Below are 20,877 nucleotides of genomic sequence, written 5' to 3' on the forward strand. Positions count from 1 at the left end.
AATAAGCATAGGGACTATTGTAGGTCCAAAGACACCAAAAAGCAAATATTTAGAATGGCTCTTGGACCTGACTAATCCCTGGAAGACTATGAGGAAAGGTTTCAACTTAGTTATAGGAGGGTCAGATGCACCCTTGATCCTGAATCACTCAAGTTAGTCCTTCTTAAAGGAATCAGGGAGGACATACTAGAAACCCTAAACATGTTGTCTAGGGGAGAAATTTATCAGCTACCCTATGAAAGCATCAAGAAAATATTCAAAAACCATTCTAGGGCTGCTAGGAAGAAGGGTAGGTCTAGTCAAGCTTTGGTCAATTCCTCTTCCTCCACAACATCCATCAAGAATGAAATTGGAAACATGCTGTAGGACTTTAAAAGTGAAATGTTGCATACCTATGCTCTGCAAATGGACTCCATGCAGAACAAGAGGATACAAGAGGAAGCAGAGAGAGCCTTAGCTATATTTTTCCCTAAATTCACTAGAAGGCACCCCATAAATGAATGTCCATTAAATGTTATAGAGTTCTGCTCAATCTGTGAGGAGAACCATGCCACATATAAGTCTCCTTCTTTGCTAGGATTGAAATCTATATACCAAGGGGCAGAAGGTGGGGCTGAACAACTCTATTTCATCCATCAAAGGAGGCCTCAAGGACCATAAGCATTCGAGTAAGGAATCCTACTCCTACTACCATCCCAACCATAATGCACCCCTGCCACCTTGGTACTCTTCCGCTCATCAATCATGGTCCACACCTTCTCCTTGGCCTTATGCTTCTCACAATCCTCCCCAACCTGTCAATCAAACATTTCAGCCATAAGCTTCTACACTCAGTGGAATAACCCATCACAAGGTTGGAGGCCTCAACTCAACCAACCTCCCACCTTACTGCCTCCACCTCCATCTCAACCACAACTCATTCATCTTACTCCACCCAAGAAACCTCAGATGCTTGATTAACCCAATCCGAACCTGAATAGCAAGCATGCACAACAGGTTTATATTGGATAGACATATTACCCTTCATATGTTGTGGAGATTCAAGAGATCAACCTCAGGTCTAGAAGAGATCTCCCAAATAACCAACCTCAATCTCCACCTGAGAAGATTGAACAGGAAAAGGAAGAGAGTATCCCTCAAGTTAATCCACCTCCTTTTCATGAAAGATTGATCCATCCTAACCAACACACCCTAGAAGAGATTGAACTTATGGGAGAATTGAAAAACCCGTGTGTTAAAATCCCACTCCTTTAAGCTATCAAGGATGTTCCCATGTTATAAAATAGAAATGCTTCAAACATCCTGGGAGGAGAAAGAAATACACCCCTACCATCAACATTATTGGTCAATTGTCTAATCTAATGTTGGGGAGAATGATTTTCCCAAAGTATCTAGAACCTAGGAGTCATGTGGTATATTTTCACATTGATGGCATCATTTTCCTTCACACCTTAATTGATTTTGGGGGTGTCATCTATGTGATGAATAAGGAAACCATGCTCAAGATTAACCTCCAATGATCCTTGAGAAAGACTGCCACAATTTTGCAACTTGCATATAGGTCCACGTTGGCTCTTGAGGGAGTTGTTGAGGATGCAATGGTCTCTATTGAATCATGGGAGTATCCTATTGACTTCCTAGTTCTCTTTCCCAAGACCAAATTCAATGGTTATCCTCTCATCCTTAGAAGACCATGACTAGCCACTGAGCCACTGTTGATGCATACATCAGTTTCCGAGATGGGAACATGACCATTAATAATGGGAAATTTTCCAAACAGTTGGTATTTTACCGTCCTACTCAACCATCCCTTGGGCATGACTTACCCCTATGGTTGGAAGAGGAGGAGGAAGATGAAGTGTATCATACAACATCCCATCTAATTTGTAACCTAGATAATGTTATAGGAGGGTGACAAACTAATGAAGATAACCTTATTGACCATATCCTCTAGAACCAGCCCCCCAACACCATGCCTCTTGATGAGCTTGTGAAGGAATCTGAGGGTAATCCTTAGATTGAGTTATGCTTAGTGGACCCAAGCCCTGCACATGTCAAAATGGTAGAGTTTGGTCCATCTAAAACCTTGATGATTAACCCCTTTGATCCAGGTGGATATTGGTGGCCACCCACCTATCCCACTTAGATCTCCAGTCAGTTTCATTTGTTTCCTTGTTTATTTCAGCATTTACTATTTTTAACATTTTCTCGGATCCTGAACTTTGGAGCAGTTTTTACCCCCTAAACGACGGTTTTTTGAGGTCCAAAATAATCCCATAGCCTTAGAAAGGGGCTTGCAGAAAAACCTGTAGTACTCAGAGATACCTTTCCAACAAGGTATCATACGCACCAAACAAAGATAATATGACTAGGTTATGACCCTGGGAAGTTGGTTGCCCAACTAACCCCAACGGGGCCCACAAACGATTGGTGTTACATCTCTTGGAGTTAGGGTTTTGGTTATTCAGGGTTCTATCATGTTTTCAAATAATAAATAGGCCCTTGAGCCTCATTGTAACATAATTTAGAGGCATGTACCTGCCACATCTCTTCTCAGAGATAAGCTACCATCACCCGAGCTAGTCTTATTCCCATTCTATTTGTAAGCATATTTCAGTAGTTGATATCAATGAAATGAAGTGTTATTTTTACTGCATCTTTGTGTTTATGGTTATATCTATAATTTGTTGCATTCCTGTTTAAATTTGGATCAATGGTATCAGAGCGGTCTGCTCGTTCTCTATTTTTCTTTGCATGTCCCCAACGAGGTCGGGATATAAGGAGTTAGGGCTTTAATTGGTTGAACCTTTGCAAGACCAGCCTCGCAAATCCTGACGGCCTCCCATGGTGAAATAAAATAAAGACGAGGGGGTAGAAGATCCTATCAAAATCTTGTTCAAAGAATCCCTCGAGCGATAGAGGAACGCGATGATGGGCAACTTTTCCCAGATCATTCAACAACTACCTAGGGGTGACACATCTACTTCCAGCAGCTACTCTGGAAGTGGCACACCCTTTAAGGTACAAGTTAATTTTGACATTCCCATATTTGAGGGTCAGATAGATGCAGATGTCGTAGATAAATGGTTAAATCTATTAGAAGGATATTTTTCTATTCATGATTTTTCCAGTGGGGAAAATATTACTTTTTCTCTTCTCAAAGCCGCCCCCCACGTCAAGAATTGGTGGGAAACCTACTGCGATCAGAAGGATGAAAGTACGCCCTCACTATTTTTGGCAGCACCCACTTTGGATTCATTCTTAGATGCTATCAAGGAGCAATACTACCCTGTCAGGAGCTATGAGGATAAATACATAAAGTGGACCACACTACGATAGGGAAGGGACCAAGACGTGCCGAAGTTTACTAATTTTTTTCATACCCTTCGCATGAAGTTGGGTATCAAGGATTCTAAGAAACATTTGGAACTCAAGTACCACACCTGCCTACACAGACAAATCAAGGATGAGATGGATTTCCTGGACATCTCCTCTCTTGGAAAAACGTACTGATACGCTTTCAAGATTGAGCAAAAGCTTAAACAAAAAAAGCGAGGCTTTGAATCTGCAAATTCAAAGCAAGGGAAAAGCGCCCCCAAACCATAGAGCAAAGGGAAAAGCGAAAGTGGGGCAACCCAGGATAACCCGCCAAAGCTGCAAGTAAAGAACAACACCATGAAGACAAAGAAGGACAAGGGAAAGTCATGTGAGTTCCATAAGAGCTCCACTCACAACACAAGTGAGTATCGGGCCAAGCAGTCGCTGGTGGCCGAGCGGAAGGCTTCTCAGTCTTATGCATGTTCTGAATTTGAGTTAGAACCTGACAAGGGGAATGAAAAAGGGAAGTATATCATTGACACAGAGCCCGTTTCCCCTGTGGCCACCACCAATATCCAGAATATTGAGTCCGAAGATCCAAAAGAGGGGGAGCACCTATTCCACTCACAGATGTGGGTGAAGGGTTCTCCATTGCAGTTCATTGTCGACAACGGGAGCCAAAAGAACCTCATTTTAGGAGAGTTCTTGAAGCAGCTGAGCCTACCGACTACAAAACATCTACAGTTGTACACCATTAGATGGCTTCACCAAGGACGAGATCTTCGCATCAGCCAATGGTGTCGCCTTCCCTACAACATCAAGCCCTTCATGGATGAGGTACTGTGTCATGTTGCTCCTCTTGAAGTTTGTGATGTATTATTAGGACAACCATAATTATGGAAATTACATGTTGTATATGAGTCTAGACCTCACTTTGTTATTATTTCTTTGGGTGCTAAGTTATACAGGATACCAGAGGTAGCCCCACCTACCACCATCTCTTTGATCTCTGCTAAGAAATACAGTAAGGTCATCTCCCAGACTGGGAAATTTGTTTTCTTTTTTATTCTCTCTCGAAGTAATGGGAAGTTCATAGCCACATCCATCGCCCATGGGAAGGGTTCCTCCAAGCAGCAGAAGTAGGTGGATGTGATCGTGGAATAATACAGGGACATCTTCTCCTCACCCATAGGGGTACCCTTGCATTTTCAGGTCAAGCATTCAATCGATCTGACTCCTAGAGCACCTTTGACCAATGGGCCAATATATCGCCGCTCCATTTTGGAAAATGAAGAGATCAAGCAGAGAATCCAAGAGTTGTTACAAAAAGGGCACACACGACCAAGTTCCTCACCTTATGGGAGCTCGATTTTATTGGTACAGAAGGACAGAACTTGAAGGCTCTGCATTGATATTGAGAATTAAATAAAATCACTGTCAGGAACAAGTATCTAATCCCACGTATTGATGACCTACTGGACCAACTCAAGGGGGCCAAGTATTTCAATAAGATCGATCTGAAGTTTGGTTATCATCAGGTTCCAATAGAGCCCACAGATGTATGGAAGACTACCTTTAAAGCCAAGGAAGGCAATTTTGAATGGTTGGTTATGCCCTTCGGGTTAACAAATGCCCCGCTATCTTTATGAGGCCAATGGATGACATCTTGTGGACCTTCACCAACTTGTTCATGGTGGTTTATCTGGATGGCATCCTCATCTTCAACAATAGTTGGGAATAATACTTACAACACATTCAGCAGGTCCTTCAAACCCTTCAGTAGCACAAACTATGTGCCAACTTGGCGAAATTCACCTTTGGCATGAGTCAGGTCCAATATTTGGGGTACATCATAGATGAGCGTGGTGTACATGTGGACTCGATCAAGATCCAAGTCATTTGGGATTGGGAAACCTCAACCAATCTAATAGATCTTTGCAACTTTTTGTGCCTTCCAAATTTTTATTGGAGGTTCATGTGGGATTATCCCATATCTCTTGGCCTTTGAGTCAGATTACTAAGGGTGGAGAAAAATCAAAGTTTTCCTAGTCCAAGTCTTGACAAAATTCGTTCGTTGAGTTGAAGCACTGCCTCTGCTCTGCATCGATACTCACACTTCCAGACCTACAACAACCATTTGAAATCGAGACAAACACCTCAGACTATGCTATTGGTGTAGTCCTCACCCAACACAGGCATCGAGTGGCCTATCATAATGAGACACTTTCTGATACAATTCAGAAGTACCCCACCTATGATAAAGAAATGTATTCCATCATGTAGGCTTGCTGACAATGGAAGCACTAAATTCTAGGGAAGGAGACGATTATCCACACCGACCACTGACCTCTTTAGTTTACATAGGCATAGGGGAAGTTGTAGAACGATCGTCATCAGAAGTGGTCTACATATCTACAAAAATTCCACTTTAACATTAAATACAAAAAGGGCAACACCAATCATGTTGAAGGCTGCCTCAGTTAGCCCCCAGTTGCAATGCTTACTACTATTCTCAGCTCTTGTGGTCACAAGACCTTTGGATGGTCGCAACTATACAAAAATGATCTAGAGTTCGCCTCCACATACCATATCTAGTAGATAGGAATACAGTTCTTGATTTCCACCCCTAAGACACATTATTATGCTACTTGGGCCACATTTGTGTTCCTTCAAGCAAACATGCGAAAATAATTTGGGAGGCACACTATAGTTGGATCACATGACACTTTGGGGTGGAGAAAAATGTGGTTGTACTACAAAAGTAATTTTATTGGCCCAAACTCCAACTAGATGTTGGGAAATATATCAGGTCCTGCACTTCTTGCACCATCGCCAAGCCATCCATCTAGAAGCAAGGCCTCTGCACTCCTCTGCCTACTGCCATCTAGCCATGGGAATCAATCTCCATGCATTATATGTTTGGCATCCCTTCTACCAAACATGGTAATGACTGTGTATTTTTGGTCATGGACATATTTTCTAAGATGGCTATATTGGTAGCCTACAAGAAGATTATCACAGCAGAGGACACTGCCAAACTCTTATTTGAACCAAGATGGGTACATTTTGGGATCCCACATACTGTTATAACAGATCGAGATAGCAGGTTCCTAAGCACAGTCTGGTCAAGCCTCTGGATACTATTGGACACCAAGCTCACCAAGTTGACTGCCTTCCATCCCCAAACTAATGGCCAAGCGGAGGTCATCAACAGGATGACAGTGCACATACTCCACATGTACAACTCCAAGCATCCTCAAACCTGGGATGAGAGTCTTCCATATGTGCAAAACAGTTATAATATATCTCTCCATAGTTCTACTGGTTGCAGTCCCTTCAAGTGGGTCTAGGATTTCAACCGTTGTGTTCAATTGATGATGCCATGCCCTAAGCGACTACACAAATAGAATCCACACATGTATCATCCGAGGCAGATAAAGCGACCAGATTTATTGAACGCTTCCAACACATCTGCCAGCAGGTTCACGACATCCTGGAGAAGTAAAATGCCAATTACAAGCAATGACATGATCAACATCAAGTGCCACACAAATTTTAGGTGGGCGACAAAGTCTGGTTGCATTTGCAAAAAGAATGCCTTACCGGAGCCCATCGGAAGCTTAGACCACTTCGATATGGTCCTTACACCATTACCAAGGCTATGGGAGACAATTATTTTGAGCTTATCACTCCCCCATTCCTTGCATTGCACCTAGTGTTCAATGTGGACTACCTTCGACCATACTTTCCACCATTACTAGACACATTAGACATTGCATAACAAATCACACCGACAAAGTTAAATCCAGACTGCATGGAACAGGCCACAACTGATCAGATTATGGAAACACAGGTCAAGAAAACTTTCCAGCAGAAGATCCAATTATATCGGGTTGTCAAAGCTGGCAAACTCTTGCTCCAAGGCAAGTGGCTCCCCAAGGACTAGGTTCAACAGAAATTTCCTCACCTCATGGAGGCTCTGAACGCAATGGGGACCATTGATTCCTAAGGGGAGAGGAATGATCTAGGTGGATAATGGTGGCCACCTACCTACCCCACCTAGACCTCTAGTCAATTTCATTTGGTTCCTTGTTTATTTTGACATTTACTATTTTAAGCAGTTTTTCAGGTCCTAAACTTTTGGAGTAGTTCTGACCCATAAAACAACGTTTTTTTGAGGTTTTCAACAAGCCCATAGCCATAGGCAAGGGTTTGTAGTAAAACATGTAGTACTTGGAGAGACCTTTCCAACAAGGTATCATACGCGCAAAACGAAGATAATATGACCAAGTTATGACCTCAGGAAGTTGGCTGCCCAGCTAACCCCAACGAGGCCCACAAAGTCTTGGCGTTACATATATTGGGGTTAGGGTTTTGGTTGTTTATGGTTATCTCATGTTTTCCAATAATAAATAGGCCCTTGAGCCTCATTGTAAAATAGTTCAGAGGCATGTAGCTGCCACATCTCTTCTCAAAGATAAGCTACCATCGCCTGAGCTAGTCTTATTCCCATTATGTTTATAAGCATATTTTAGTATTTGATATTAATGAAATGAAGTGTTATTTCTATTGCATATTTGTGTTTATGGTTATATATGTAATTTTCTGCATTCCTTTTTAAATTTAGATCACCTTCTCCCTCAGCCAACCAAGAATAGAAGTTGTGAAAAATGTTGAGAGAGCACTTAGTTTCCTTTGATTGGAGCTATAAATAAATGCAAAGGGGTTCATCCTTCAGTGTGTAATAATCACATCTACATAAAGGAAGGATGCAAACCTATGCACCAACCTCATAGGTAAATGAGCCTAACCCTCAAAGACATAGTAAATGAAGAGTTGCAAAAGTTGTCGGATGCAAGGTTCATCTACCCCATCTCAGATACTGAGAGGTTGTCCCCTCTAGTTTTGGTCCCAAAGAAGAATAGAAAGTGTAGGATCTATGTGGACTATAGAGAGTTGAACAAAACCACTAAGGAAGGTCATTTCCATTTACCTTTAATTCATCAAGTTTTATATGGTCTTTTAGGTAAGAAGTTATTCTCTTTCTTGGATGGATTCAGTGGTTATAAATCAGATCCAGATCAACCCAGAGGACCAAGATAAAACTACATTCCCTTGTCCTTAGGGTACCTTTTCTTATAGGGTCTTTCCTTTCAGATTATGTAATGCCCTTTATACTTTTCAAAGGGTAGTTATGAGCATCTTTTCTATGCTAGTCCATGACTCTATAGAGATCTACATGGATTATTTCACTCCCTAAAGGTGTGACTTCTTGGAGGCTCTCTCTAACCTAGGGAAAGTATTGAATAAGTGCATTGAAATGAACCTCTTTATTATCCCTAAGAAGTGTGAATTCCTGATGAATATAGGGACTTTCCTTGGCCATTCTCTATCTCAGGAGGGAATACAAGTGGACCTAAACAAAATTTCCATCATAAAAATGGTCTCTACTCCTCAAAATCAGGGGGATGTTAGGAGCTTCTTGGGCTTAGATTTATATTATAGGAGGTTTGTCAAAGACTTCAGCAAAGTAGCCTCACAATTGTTTGGATTGCTGGCTAGTCAGATAGTTGCCAAGAGGCCCTAGAGATATTGAAAGACAAATTAACCACTGCACCCATACTTAGAGGCCCAAATTAGACTCTTCCTTTCCAAATCCATGCTGATGCATCCAAAAAATTTGTAGGAGCATCTTTAGGCTAGATAAATGATAAGTTTCCTTATGCCATTTACTTCATTAACAAAAATTTGTCTAAGGCTAAATTGAATTACACTGTAACTGAGAAAGAACTCCTATTTGTTGACTCTTTGAACAAGTTTAGAAGCTACATCACTGAATATAAAGCTTTTGTGCACATTGACCATGCAGCTATCAAATACATAATGAACAAACCTGATGTGAATGCTAGAATTATTAGATGGTTGCATCTATTACAACAATTTGATCTAACTAGCATTGATGAGCCAGGAAAAGAAAATTTAGTTGCAGATGTTTTGTCTAGACTTGCTTTGCCTACAAGTGATGAAAGGATGGTTGATGACCAACTTCCAGATGAGCACTTATTTTCTATCTCAATTCTCTCTCCATGGTTTGTTGACATACCCAACTACCTAGTTGCTACAAAATTCCCTCCAAATCTGTCATCTAGGGGAAAGAGAAGAATTGTAAGGAAGAGTGCCCCTTTCACTTAGATTGGGGGCAATATCTTCAAGTTGGGACCAAATAAAATCTTGAGGAGATGTGTCAGGGATGAGGAAGTCTTTAACTTCCTCTCATCCTATCATGATGGGACTTGTGGAGGTCACTTTACTGCCAAGAGGACATCTTTGAAGGTTCTCCAAACTAGCTATTACTGACCCACTCTCCACCAAGATGCAAAAATATACACCAGTCAATGTGATCAGTGCCAGAGCATGGGGAAACCTACCCCCAAGGATGAAATTCCCTTACAACCTCAGGGGGGTTTGGAGCCACTTGACAAGTGGGGTACGGATTTCATTGGGCCAATTGATCCATCATCAGGGTAGAAGAAGTACATCATTGTATTCACTGATTATTTGATAAAGTGGGTTGAGACAAAGGCTTTAAAGGTAGCAATAAAGGAGAAAGTGGCAGAGTTTTAAAGGGAGAATGTGTTCTACAAATTTGGGTACCCCAAAAAGATAGTCACTGAACAAGGAGCTCAATTCACATCACATCAGATCGATAATTTGTTAAATCAGCACCATATCAAGCATAAAAAATATACTACCTAACATCCTCAAGCCAATGGAAAATTAGAGGTCACAAATAGAGAAATACAGAGCACCCTCACCAAGGTTGTGAGAAACAATAGGAAAGGCTTGGGAAGATAGATTAGTGGAGGCCACTTGGTCCTATAATACAACTTGGAAGACAACTATTGGTTTTTCCCCTTGTGATTTGGTCTATGGAAAGAAGGCTCTACTCTCTATTGAGTTTGAGTACAATATTTTGAGAATAACAGCACAATTGGATTTAGATGTCACCAAGGCTCGACAGGAGAGGCTGCTCCAGTTAAATGGCTTGGATGAATTCATAATGCAGGCCCTCCTACACACTAAAGTTATCTAATTATAGAGGAAGTTCTAGCATGATAGGAATATCAAGGAAAAAGTTCTTCAAGAAGGGGATTGGGCCTTGCTACATGACTCTAGGTTCGAGGAATTTAAAGGAAAGTTGATGACAAGATGGTTAGGCCCATACTTGATAGAGAAATTCCATGACAATGGATTTTTTCAAATCAAGACCATTGATGAGGAAGGGATCCCCTTGCTTGTCAATAGCTACAGATTGAAAGTTTACAAAAGGCCTATATCTAAGGAAGAATTCATCAGCACCATCAACAAAGAGATGAATGTGATTGGAAGTGTCATAAATTCCAAGTCACAACATTCCTAGATACTATTTTTGATTGAAAAAAAATAAGAGGCTTGGATGAAAACCTTCATGGGGCATCTGAGGCCAACTCTTGGGTTGAAAACCTCCTTAAGGTAGCTCAAGAGTGAAAAGAAAAAAAAATTAAAAAAATAGATCCCTAAGTGAAAACCTCCCTTTAGGCGCTCATGGAAAGCATACAGGTTGAAAAGTTGTCTCGAAGTAGCCTATCTGTCCCTTGAAAAAGAAATTTAAAAAAATAAAGAAAAAAAATAAAGGAGAATGTCATGACAGGGATCAACAACTTGTTTGTTAATAATTTATGTCATTTTACAGGTTTTGAGGACAGTGGAAAATTTCAAAGCTACAGGCTCAAAATTATCAATTTTCCATCCACTTCTCCACCCATCCAGTCCATATCCTCCATGAAAACCATTTCCTCACCACTCTCCATGATTCTAGTGGCTCAAAAACCTAATTTCAGTCCTTCTTTGGATTGCTACAAGAAGTTTGTAACCGCTACAGGAAGATCTTGTAGCACTACAAGAAGGTCCCGAAAATCTACTGGAAGGGGATCTGATTGAGAAAACCATCATGCATGACCAGTCAAAATTCAAATGAGGTCCTCCCACCTTGATCCACCACTAACCCATCCTTCACTCACCCATGTACTTCACAAAAAAATTACTATCTTTCAAAACTAACCCTAAACTCTGTCTCATCCTTAAAAAAAAAAAAACACACACACACACACACAATGTACATTCCTCCATTTTCATAGCCCTAAACTACTCAATCAGTACCCTAACATCATCCTCCAATACCCCTACACTCTTTCTCATCACTCCCTTGAAGATAAATGACCTTGGAAGAGAAAAAAGGGTTGCTACAAGATTTCTTGTAGCAACTTGTGCAACCATTACAGAAAGATAGAAGTTGAGGGGGTGATACCATCTCATGAGTCACCCTTCCACTCCAAGCAGGACTCTCCAATAGTAGCAACAACACCTGAGATATCAACAAAGGACTTGCACACATAAACAACAACAAAAGTCAAATATATAGGAGCAAAGAAAGTATACATAGGAGCAGAAAAGATTGCAAGACAACTCCTTGGGTAACAACACAAGGGTCCAGCACTCCATCATACATTGATCAAACATGAGTTAGGCACAGGTATGGTAACCTCTAAGCTCCTCCCTATGTGTAAAATAATGAAAAATGTATGAATGTCAAGGTAAGGTATTTTACATAAGTTGGAGGTGGCTTTTTAACTTGGCCACCCTCGGTAAGTGAACAAAAAATGATTTATGAGTCATCATGCAACATGGGAGTGTCACATTAGTCAATATCAAATAATAAGGAGTGGGGTTTGATTACAAGGTACACGAGAATGATTACTGTATGCGGGACAACTGTCTAAATGAGGTAAACTCGTACTTCCGCCAAGTCATCACAACACTCTGAGCCCTAGCCAAAAATAACATATAACGTATTAAGGCTCAAAATATCTTGCATATTCTCTCATTTCAAAATCAGTTAAGGTAAGGATGAGACTGGGAATCCATCGAGGAGATTCGAACCCTACTCTGTCATTTCTACAAGAGGTAGCTACAGGAAACTACAAGAAGGTACAGGAAACCCAGAAAATTGCTACAGGAAGCCTCTGAGGGTGAAAGAACACTACCAAGGGTCGATGTGGTCTCTAGTTATCATTATACTAGGTTATGTGGTGAAAATTAAGTGGCCCCTCTCATTCTTATGTCCATGATTTACATGCTAGTGCACCTTGAATTCTACAAGTAGTATCAATCATCTTGTGAATTAAAAGAATTTTTCTAGCTATAGAGTAGGGGAATACACATAATTGTCATCAACTAAAGATTCCAATCCTCTGTTCCCATTAAATTCCACATCGGATATATCATAGGAAGAAACCCTCCTACACTTAGTTGAAAATAGAGGAGAATATGGGAGGGGGATTCAATAGGAGAGAGCCTACAGACACTAAAATAATTCACCTTCACCCTCCTATATTGGACATTTTCAGAAGGCATCAGTGGTTAGGTTTCTTTGAGCTACTGAAAGGATATGATGATGACATTACCTATGAATTTTCCATGGCCCTAAACTCTCAGACAAGAGCCAGTGCCACCACTGTGGTGAGGGGATTATCCATTTCTATCAGTCCTAAGCTAATTAGCAGGGTGACAACCCTTCCCCTAGGGATCCCATGGAGAAGGGAATACAAGTCCAACAATGTCGTTGCCAAGAATAACTTCTTCACTGCTAATGAGAAAACTATGGAAGATAAAAATGGAGTCAGAAGGGAGAGCCTACCCTATCCCTAGAATGAGGTGGCCTACCATATCCTCAAGTTCATCTCTTGTGAAGGAAGACTAAGCGTAGTCTATGGCTACCAGTTTACGCTACTCCATGAACCAATATTTCAAGCAGAATTTCCCCTAGCATAAAGACTTAGTGTGCCTTATTTCCTCCTATAGTCCATCATGGACATGATCCAAAAGGTGAGAGAGGGAAAACACCAACACCTAGGCCACCATGGCCTCATCAAACTGATAGTGGAATATGCTTTGAATAAACTAAGGATTCCTATCCTCTGGTCCACATTTAGGGATATGGAAAGAGAAGCCTTCATTAACACTCAAACCCTCACACTTGGTGAGACCCCAGCCTCTAGTGCTAAAGGAAGAGATGAAAAAGAAGAGGAAGAAGAGGTAAAAAGAGGAAGAAGAGGAAGAGGCAGAGAAAATAGAGGAAGAACCAGAGCAAAAGGAAGAAGTTGAGAAAGATAAAAATGAAGAATAAGAGGAGAAGTAGGAAGAACCAATCCCTGAGAAAACCACTGCACCTAGAGAAGAAGAGGTATCCCAGAGAAGACAAGTTTGTCTCCTTGACCCACTGAAAAGGAGGAAACTTCTACCTTAACTACCTTGAACATGCCAATCAAACCCAAAAATAAAAGGCAGAGGAAAACTCCCCTCTACTTCAAAACCAGGAAAAGCACCAGAATTAAACAAGGAAAGCCTCAAACTCCCACAAAGGCCCCTATTACAATTGAAGAATCACCAAGTAAAAGAGAGGAGCTAGGACCCACTGAAAGGAAAGTTGAGGAGGTCACCTCTCCTGAATCCATCTCAAAGACTCCCATAACATATGTAAGGAGGTCTATTACTAGATCAACATCCTCTAAACAACCCAAGGCACCTACCACACTCCAAAAAAAAGGAAAAGGGAAGCTACAGGAAAAAAAAAGCCTGCAACAGGAATCACAAAAGGTGCTACAAGAAGAGAAAAAAGAGCAGAAAGAGGGAAAAATGAAACAAAATAGTTACACGAGGGGGAAAATTCCCCAAGAACATTTGAAAAGGATTTCCCAGAGCTACATGATACTTATGCACAACCTAGTTTTAGCTCCTATTACAAGTTCATTAAAGGAGGGCGGCTGATCCCATATAAACTTGCAGTCCCACTTTTCTTTGAACTTGAATCATAAAGAGGAAGAACCCATAGATGGATGTAGATTTCCAAATCCAAGAAGGTGGAAGATGTGGGCCTCCGGGAAGAAACACTCATAGAAATAGGCAAGGAGTTGAGTGAGTTAAGGTATAAAGAGTCCACAATGAGAGCACAATTGCAAGAAAAAAATAGATGGTTGAGGAAGAATTGCAAGAGAAGGAAACCCAATTGGCCACAATGATAAGCCTCTCCATGGAGGCACTACAGTGAATACTGCCATCCAAGTCCTATTCCCTTATCCTCAAAGAACAATGGATTCAGTTCCATATCAAGACATTAGCACAACATGGATCCATGCCATTTCAGGACTACAAGCAATTCATTGAGTTGTGTGACAAGAGTAGCATAGAAGACAAAGCCAAATTAGCTAAGTTCTACATGCACAAACTCACCTTAATAGGCATCAATGTTTAGGATCACAATGCAAAGTTGGGAGACTTGCAAATTATGGCCCTTGCATCTTTGATGAGTCATGAGGAGGCCAAAGTTGAGGTGGTGAAGAGATTATTGGCAAAAGAATAAAAAGAACCCTTCTATGTCAGGGTAGAGAAGATAAGTTCCATGGCTGTACTCAATCCTCACATCATCATTTCCAATGATGCTAAGCTAACACCTAGATATCTTGCCACCCAAGAGCAGATCATCTCCCACTTTGAGGACACTCTTAGGCTGTTAGCGACAAAGAGCCAACAAGCATGTCGGAGAAGATGGAATGACCTGCCACACAGTCTCCAAATCAAGGAATATCACTCTCCTGAAAGGTTGAGGAATGCATTGGATAGAAAACCTCTATACAAAAGGGCCATGAAAATATTGAAGGTTAACTAGATTGGACTTAAGCTTAGTCCACCTTTGTTGTTGGGTTTACAAGAAGGGAGGAATGAAGAAGAGGGATGGAAGTAGTGGGAAGACATAGAGAAAAATGCAGGTTTCTATCCCCAGGAAGGAACACCATCTAAAAAACCTTGGGATGTCCAAGAGGCCACCAAGGCCATGAAGGACATGGATATAGATGACTAGGTTGCTTAGAGGATGAGAAACCATTTTAGTAAGGGAGTGATGATGAGGCTTATCAATAGGTATATTATATAGGTCACAATGCCATCCTCCAACTTATTAAATTGTCTTTCTCTCACATTTATCTACAATATTATTATTATTAATTTATATATATATATATATATATATATATATATATATTATTTATTTTTTTTATGCTTAGTGCGAGGAGTAAAATATGCATTTCTATTTCATGTGGACTAATGCACGTTAAATGCAATAATTTGAGAAAGTTTGAGTTAATTGCAGTGCATGAACTCACAGTAGACAACAAGAGATATTATAGGAGGTTGTCCACCTCCTTAACTCCTCCAATCAATCGACTATCCCCACTCTATCTCTCATCAACTCAGTGTCATTGGCAACCAAGCAGGCCGAGTTCATTGGCAGTCGAGCTAGTGCAAGTCAAGGAAGATCTAGATCCACCTATTCTCGAGTTATGGAGAAAAATATCCCTATTTTCTAAGGAGTTGTTGGTAGATCCTCTTTGTATAAATAAACATGCTAAGGAACTCATTAGGATTCAAATTTTTATTATAGCTAAGAGGCCATTGAGCTGAAGAACTTGTGATTGTTATTTTGATGATGTATTTGACATTTTTGGAATGATAATGAGAAGCTTTGTTTTGATCCATCATTGAGTTGATTTAGAGGGATGAAGCCCTTAGGTTAGGGCCCAAACCTAGCAGCCTAAGTCCCTCTCATGTATTTGTATTTCTTTTGGTATATAATGTTGATTGGTTGTTGTAGTTCATTAGAGTAAAATTCATCAAAAAAGTCTGTGACTGTGATCCCTATCTCATCTCTGTCATGGGATCATGATTAGAGGACCCCACCATCACAACCCAAAAATAGTGTGTGATTTCTTGCTCATTGCATAGATCATGTTCTTGGCATTAGTAGATAGGTTATTTATGATTTCTTGGAAAGGTTTACATTTTGTATTTTTCTTCTCATGTGATTGTTGTAGCTTAGAAGGTAGTTCATTACATAGATCAAGATCGTAGCAGCAGTTAGATAATTTTCCAAATTCAATTCATCTTTTCCACCTTTGATTTTAATATATTGGAAATGAAAAGAGGAACATGTGCATGTATTGTTGCAGGTTTGTTGGGTATGCAGGCAAGGGAATCATTCATCAACTCCATCTAGGACTTATCCATCCACTTTTGATGCATGCCAACCCATGTTCTTGATCTCTATTTTTTGGTCACTGTGAGCATCCATCTTAGCCCAAATTAGGCCTTCTTGAAGTGTTGGGCTTGGCTAGGGGTGTTGATCACCTTCCCTACATTCCCCACAACCTTCATCTAACTGTACATCACTTAAACCCATCATTCTTACCCTCCAAACCCTCACGACAAACTTCTTGTAGAATTTCAAGACTTCTTGTAGCAGTACATGAATCACGTAGAAACATCCTGTAGCAAACATGTAACAACTTGTTTCGACCTTATTGTGACCTGCAATGATAGCATAGCTTATTTTAAGAGTAGGTTAACCCCTCAGCTTGGACTCCATGACCAGAAGTACCACCTAGGCCATTCCCTTCATTCCTTTTCCTTTCCTACAAGATCAAATAACATTAGTTATTTCATTCTAAATTTGGAAATTAGAACTTTACTTAATATACAAGTGTGAATTAGTTAAACAATGCATGCATTCTTGAGTTGTGAATTGGTAGGATAGTCTTCTGTTTTCAAGCAGCCCTGATAGCTAGATGATTGATGGAAAATTAAAGTAGTTTCCTTTCTGTAGATTAGCATAAGTCTTGTGTTCTTTCATATCATTTACAAGTTTGAGTTGAAAATCATTTACTTTCTCTGCACTAGGACTAGCTTTCACATTCTACTTTTAGTAGTTAATCTCCTTTCAATTCAGTAGAGGAATTTTCTTGGAAACCTAATGATCAAGTGACCTAGTTGAGGGTGGCATGAGTAGAATGCATCTACTGTGTATATAGCAATGCCATCTCAAATTTTGTATGAAACCCTGAGTTGATAAGTAAATTTGAAGAGCCTCTGGAAGTTGCAACACTCTCGGTGCAATACCAGGGCTCACCAAATATGCAGGTATTATTCAGAATAATATCATATACAATATGATGTATGCTTGATCAGGGTTTGTAGTGGTAGCAATTGGTTTCTGTGATAGGTAGCATTGTTTGATATAATAATGAATGTATATTTGATCTGATGGTTTACATTTTTTATGGATTGGTTTGGTTCAGTTGCAAGAAATGGTAGATGTTGGTTCAATGATTAAGTTATTTGATACAGTGATTGATTTCAATATTTTTATTCGATATCGGGCTTAAATGATGGAGGTGGGTCTAGTTTGAAAATATGATGAAAAGTGGCCTATAGGTTTGATGTTGTGAGTTAAGTGGATCCAATATGAAATATTATGAAGCATGTTCCACAAAGATGTTGAGGGTTGGAGCCTTCATTGAGGGATTCGTAGCTTCCTTCCAATGGTAGCTGGTAAATCTAATCAAGAGGTTGGAGCTCCCTTCCGGTGGGTGCCAGTAAATGAGATCAGGGGGTTCGAGCTCCCTTCTAGTGGGTCCTAGAGAATGAGAGAAGGTTGTAGACTTCTGTAGGTGGGTGTCTACGTACTAGTATGAACTTGTGCCAATACAAGAATGTAATATGTTTTCCTTCATAATAAAAGATGAAGACAAAGACAATGACAATGGTGGTTTTCTCCCACATTGGGTTTCCACCTAAAAATCCCAGTGTCATCAGGTGTTGATGTGTTTCTTATGTGTGATGGTTTGTTCTTCTCTTATTTCTCATGGGTAAATTTTAATTAATGTCTAATGAAGTAATAATGCATTGGTTAAAGTATAATGGATGATGAAATATATGACAAGTTAGTTAACTGGGTATATGTTATTTTCCTTCATCATAGTCATGTACATACACTAGTTTACTTAACAACAGTAGCATACAGAAATTTGAATAAGAAATTGAAAGGTTTAAGTGAGTTTTAAAATACTAATTAACCCCCCCTCCCCCCCCCCCCCCCCCCCCCCAACCAATATTTTTCCCAACAATTGGAATCAAAGAAGGTCACTTCAGTTGAAGCTTAACCTCTTGGAGTGGATCAAGGACGATGGTAAAGAAGAAGATAACTGAAAGGAAGGTACTGGAAAAATATGGCAGTGATACATTAGATGCAGTGATAGTTATAGACATCAACAAGTATTCATCTTTGGGATCACCTCACTTTCTATTTATCAAGAATGAAGAAGACACTAACAAAGAATTATTAGGTATGGGATTTTTTTCTAATTTTGGTCAATTTGCTTGTCTATGTAATAATGATGATAATGAAGATGATAATGAATCAATTGAACTTGCTCTCATGTAAAAGTGAAAGTAAGTTGATGGCTCTAGAAGTAGGAGAACAAGGCAAGTTAGAAACAATGGACAACAAAAGTATGTTTATGCTAAGTAATGATAACTATCAGGAATGGAAAGAAGAAATGAAAACTAAGTTAATGAACCAAGGATACGATGTTTGGAATTTAGTATGTAATGGTTTCAATTAATCCCCTCCATTAGGTGAAGAATTACGAAATAAAAGTGTAGCATTAAATGTGATCTTTTGTAACATACCTAATTCAACTTTAGGAAATATTATGCACTATTAAACTGCAAAGGAACTATGGGATAATGTTTAGGAAATCCATGAGGTAAGAACAAAGGAGATTGTTCATCAGAAGAACCAACATGTAACCCTATTTCTAAATAAAATAGCGATGAATCAAAATATGAGTATGTTATGTCAGATGGAGTTACTAATTTAGAAGAAGACACGACAGAGAAAGTTCTTAATATTAGAATAAAACTCAATCTTTCTTTGAAAAATATTATTAATCTTAGGGATAATATGTAGGCATGTGATAACAGGGATCATGTGAAATCGGTAAATGTTGTAGTAGAATCTAAACAGTATTGTGAAGGTCTTCAAGATGAGATTGTCTCTTTAAGAGGAGATCTTGAAAAATTAGACAAGAAAAATGAAGAGCTACTTCAAGCATTTTAAGAACAAGAGAATGGGCTGAAGGAAGAGATTATCAAATTAAAGGAGCAAGTAGAAGAAGGAAGAAAGGTTGAAGAAGGAATGAAGAAGTAATATCTAGAAAAGGAAGAGAAATACCAAATAATGGAGGTTGAGGTAAACATTTGAAAAGGTAAATTAGAAGAAAAGGATAAACATTTGAGATTTCAAGATAGTACTAAGATTTTGGATAATATTCTTAGTATTCGAAGCTCTCTCGCCATTAAAACTTGTCTTGGTCTTCATGAAACTGTAAAAGGAGAATCTAGTTCACATGATTGGACAAGTATCTTGAAAGATAACATTATGAAGTCTGAAATTCCTGTCAAAAGGATAAGAAGTCAACCATATCAACATCCAAAGAAGATGATTTTTCAAAAGAAATCATTTGGTCCAAATTATAAAAACTTTAATAAATTCTCTCCTCTGATCAATAATGTTGAATGTTTTATATATCATATTTATGAACATGTTGCAGCCAATTGCAGAACCAAACTGTTTCGATCTGAAGCAAATAACCACTTCACAGGAATATCATCAGCTCCCAGGTAAGTAGGTTTCTCTAAGGGATATTGTTTTTCATGCAACATATTTTGTCACAAAGTTATTGATTGCAATAGAAGGAATATGAAACCGAAATATTATGATTCCTCTGCTCCCTTTTTTGGTCATATAAGATGTTATGATTGTAACAAGTTTGGGCATGTAGCAAAATAATGCAAAAAAAAATCAATGGCTCACCATAGACAACATGGCAAGTAATCAAGTAAGAATATTGATGCCAAAATACCTGAAAAAGATGGATCCACCAATATTTCTCATAATAAGTAGAAAGAAAAATAACAAATGAGGTGTGGTCTTGCTCTTTGCTCGTTTGAAGATGAAAAAGAATGGTACATAGACAATAGATGCTCTCATCACATGACTGGAGATAAGAACAAGTTTGATTCTCTCGGGAAAAACATAGATGGTAAGGTTATCTTGGAAATAGTGCTCCAACAAAAGTTCTGGGAAAATTTTAATAAGTATAGAAGAGAAGCTGATACCTTATTAGTTCATGGGCTAAAGTAGAATATTTTAACTGTAGGTCAAATGGAGGATAAAGGAAATGTAATTGTGTTTACTTCAACCAAATACAAGGTTATAGACGAAGAAACTGAAAAAGGTCATAGCAAGAGGATATAAAAATCTAGACAAATTATACGTGTTTAAAGAAATGAATTCTCACATAAATGAGGAGGATAGTTCCTCTTCTTCAGACTCAGAGTAAAAGAAGATGGTCTCTATTGTAGTACATTGTTCTTAAAAGAATACTTCTCACAGTGACTGCAGAAGTGATGTGAGGTACATGACCTCATGAAGAGCAATAGAATATTATCAGGACTAGTGATGTATGATCTCAGGAGAAGCTATACATATGTATATCCTGATGATGATTCCCATGTTGATTTGATATTCATGTTTCTTATATTACTAACAATACATCTCATGTAGTA

Source organism: Pinus tabuliformis, chromosome 5_2 (assembly GCF_031772625.1).
Source record: "Pinus tabuliformis cultivar Carrire ecotype Pingquan chromosome 5_2, CPIR1, whole genome shotgun sequence".
In the NCBI taxonomy this organism is placed as follows: domain Eukaryota; kingdom Viridiplantae; phylum Streptophyta; class Pinopsida; order Pinales; family Pinaceae; genus Pinus; species Pinus tabuliformis.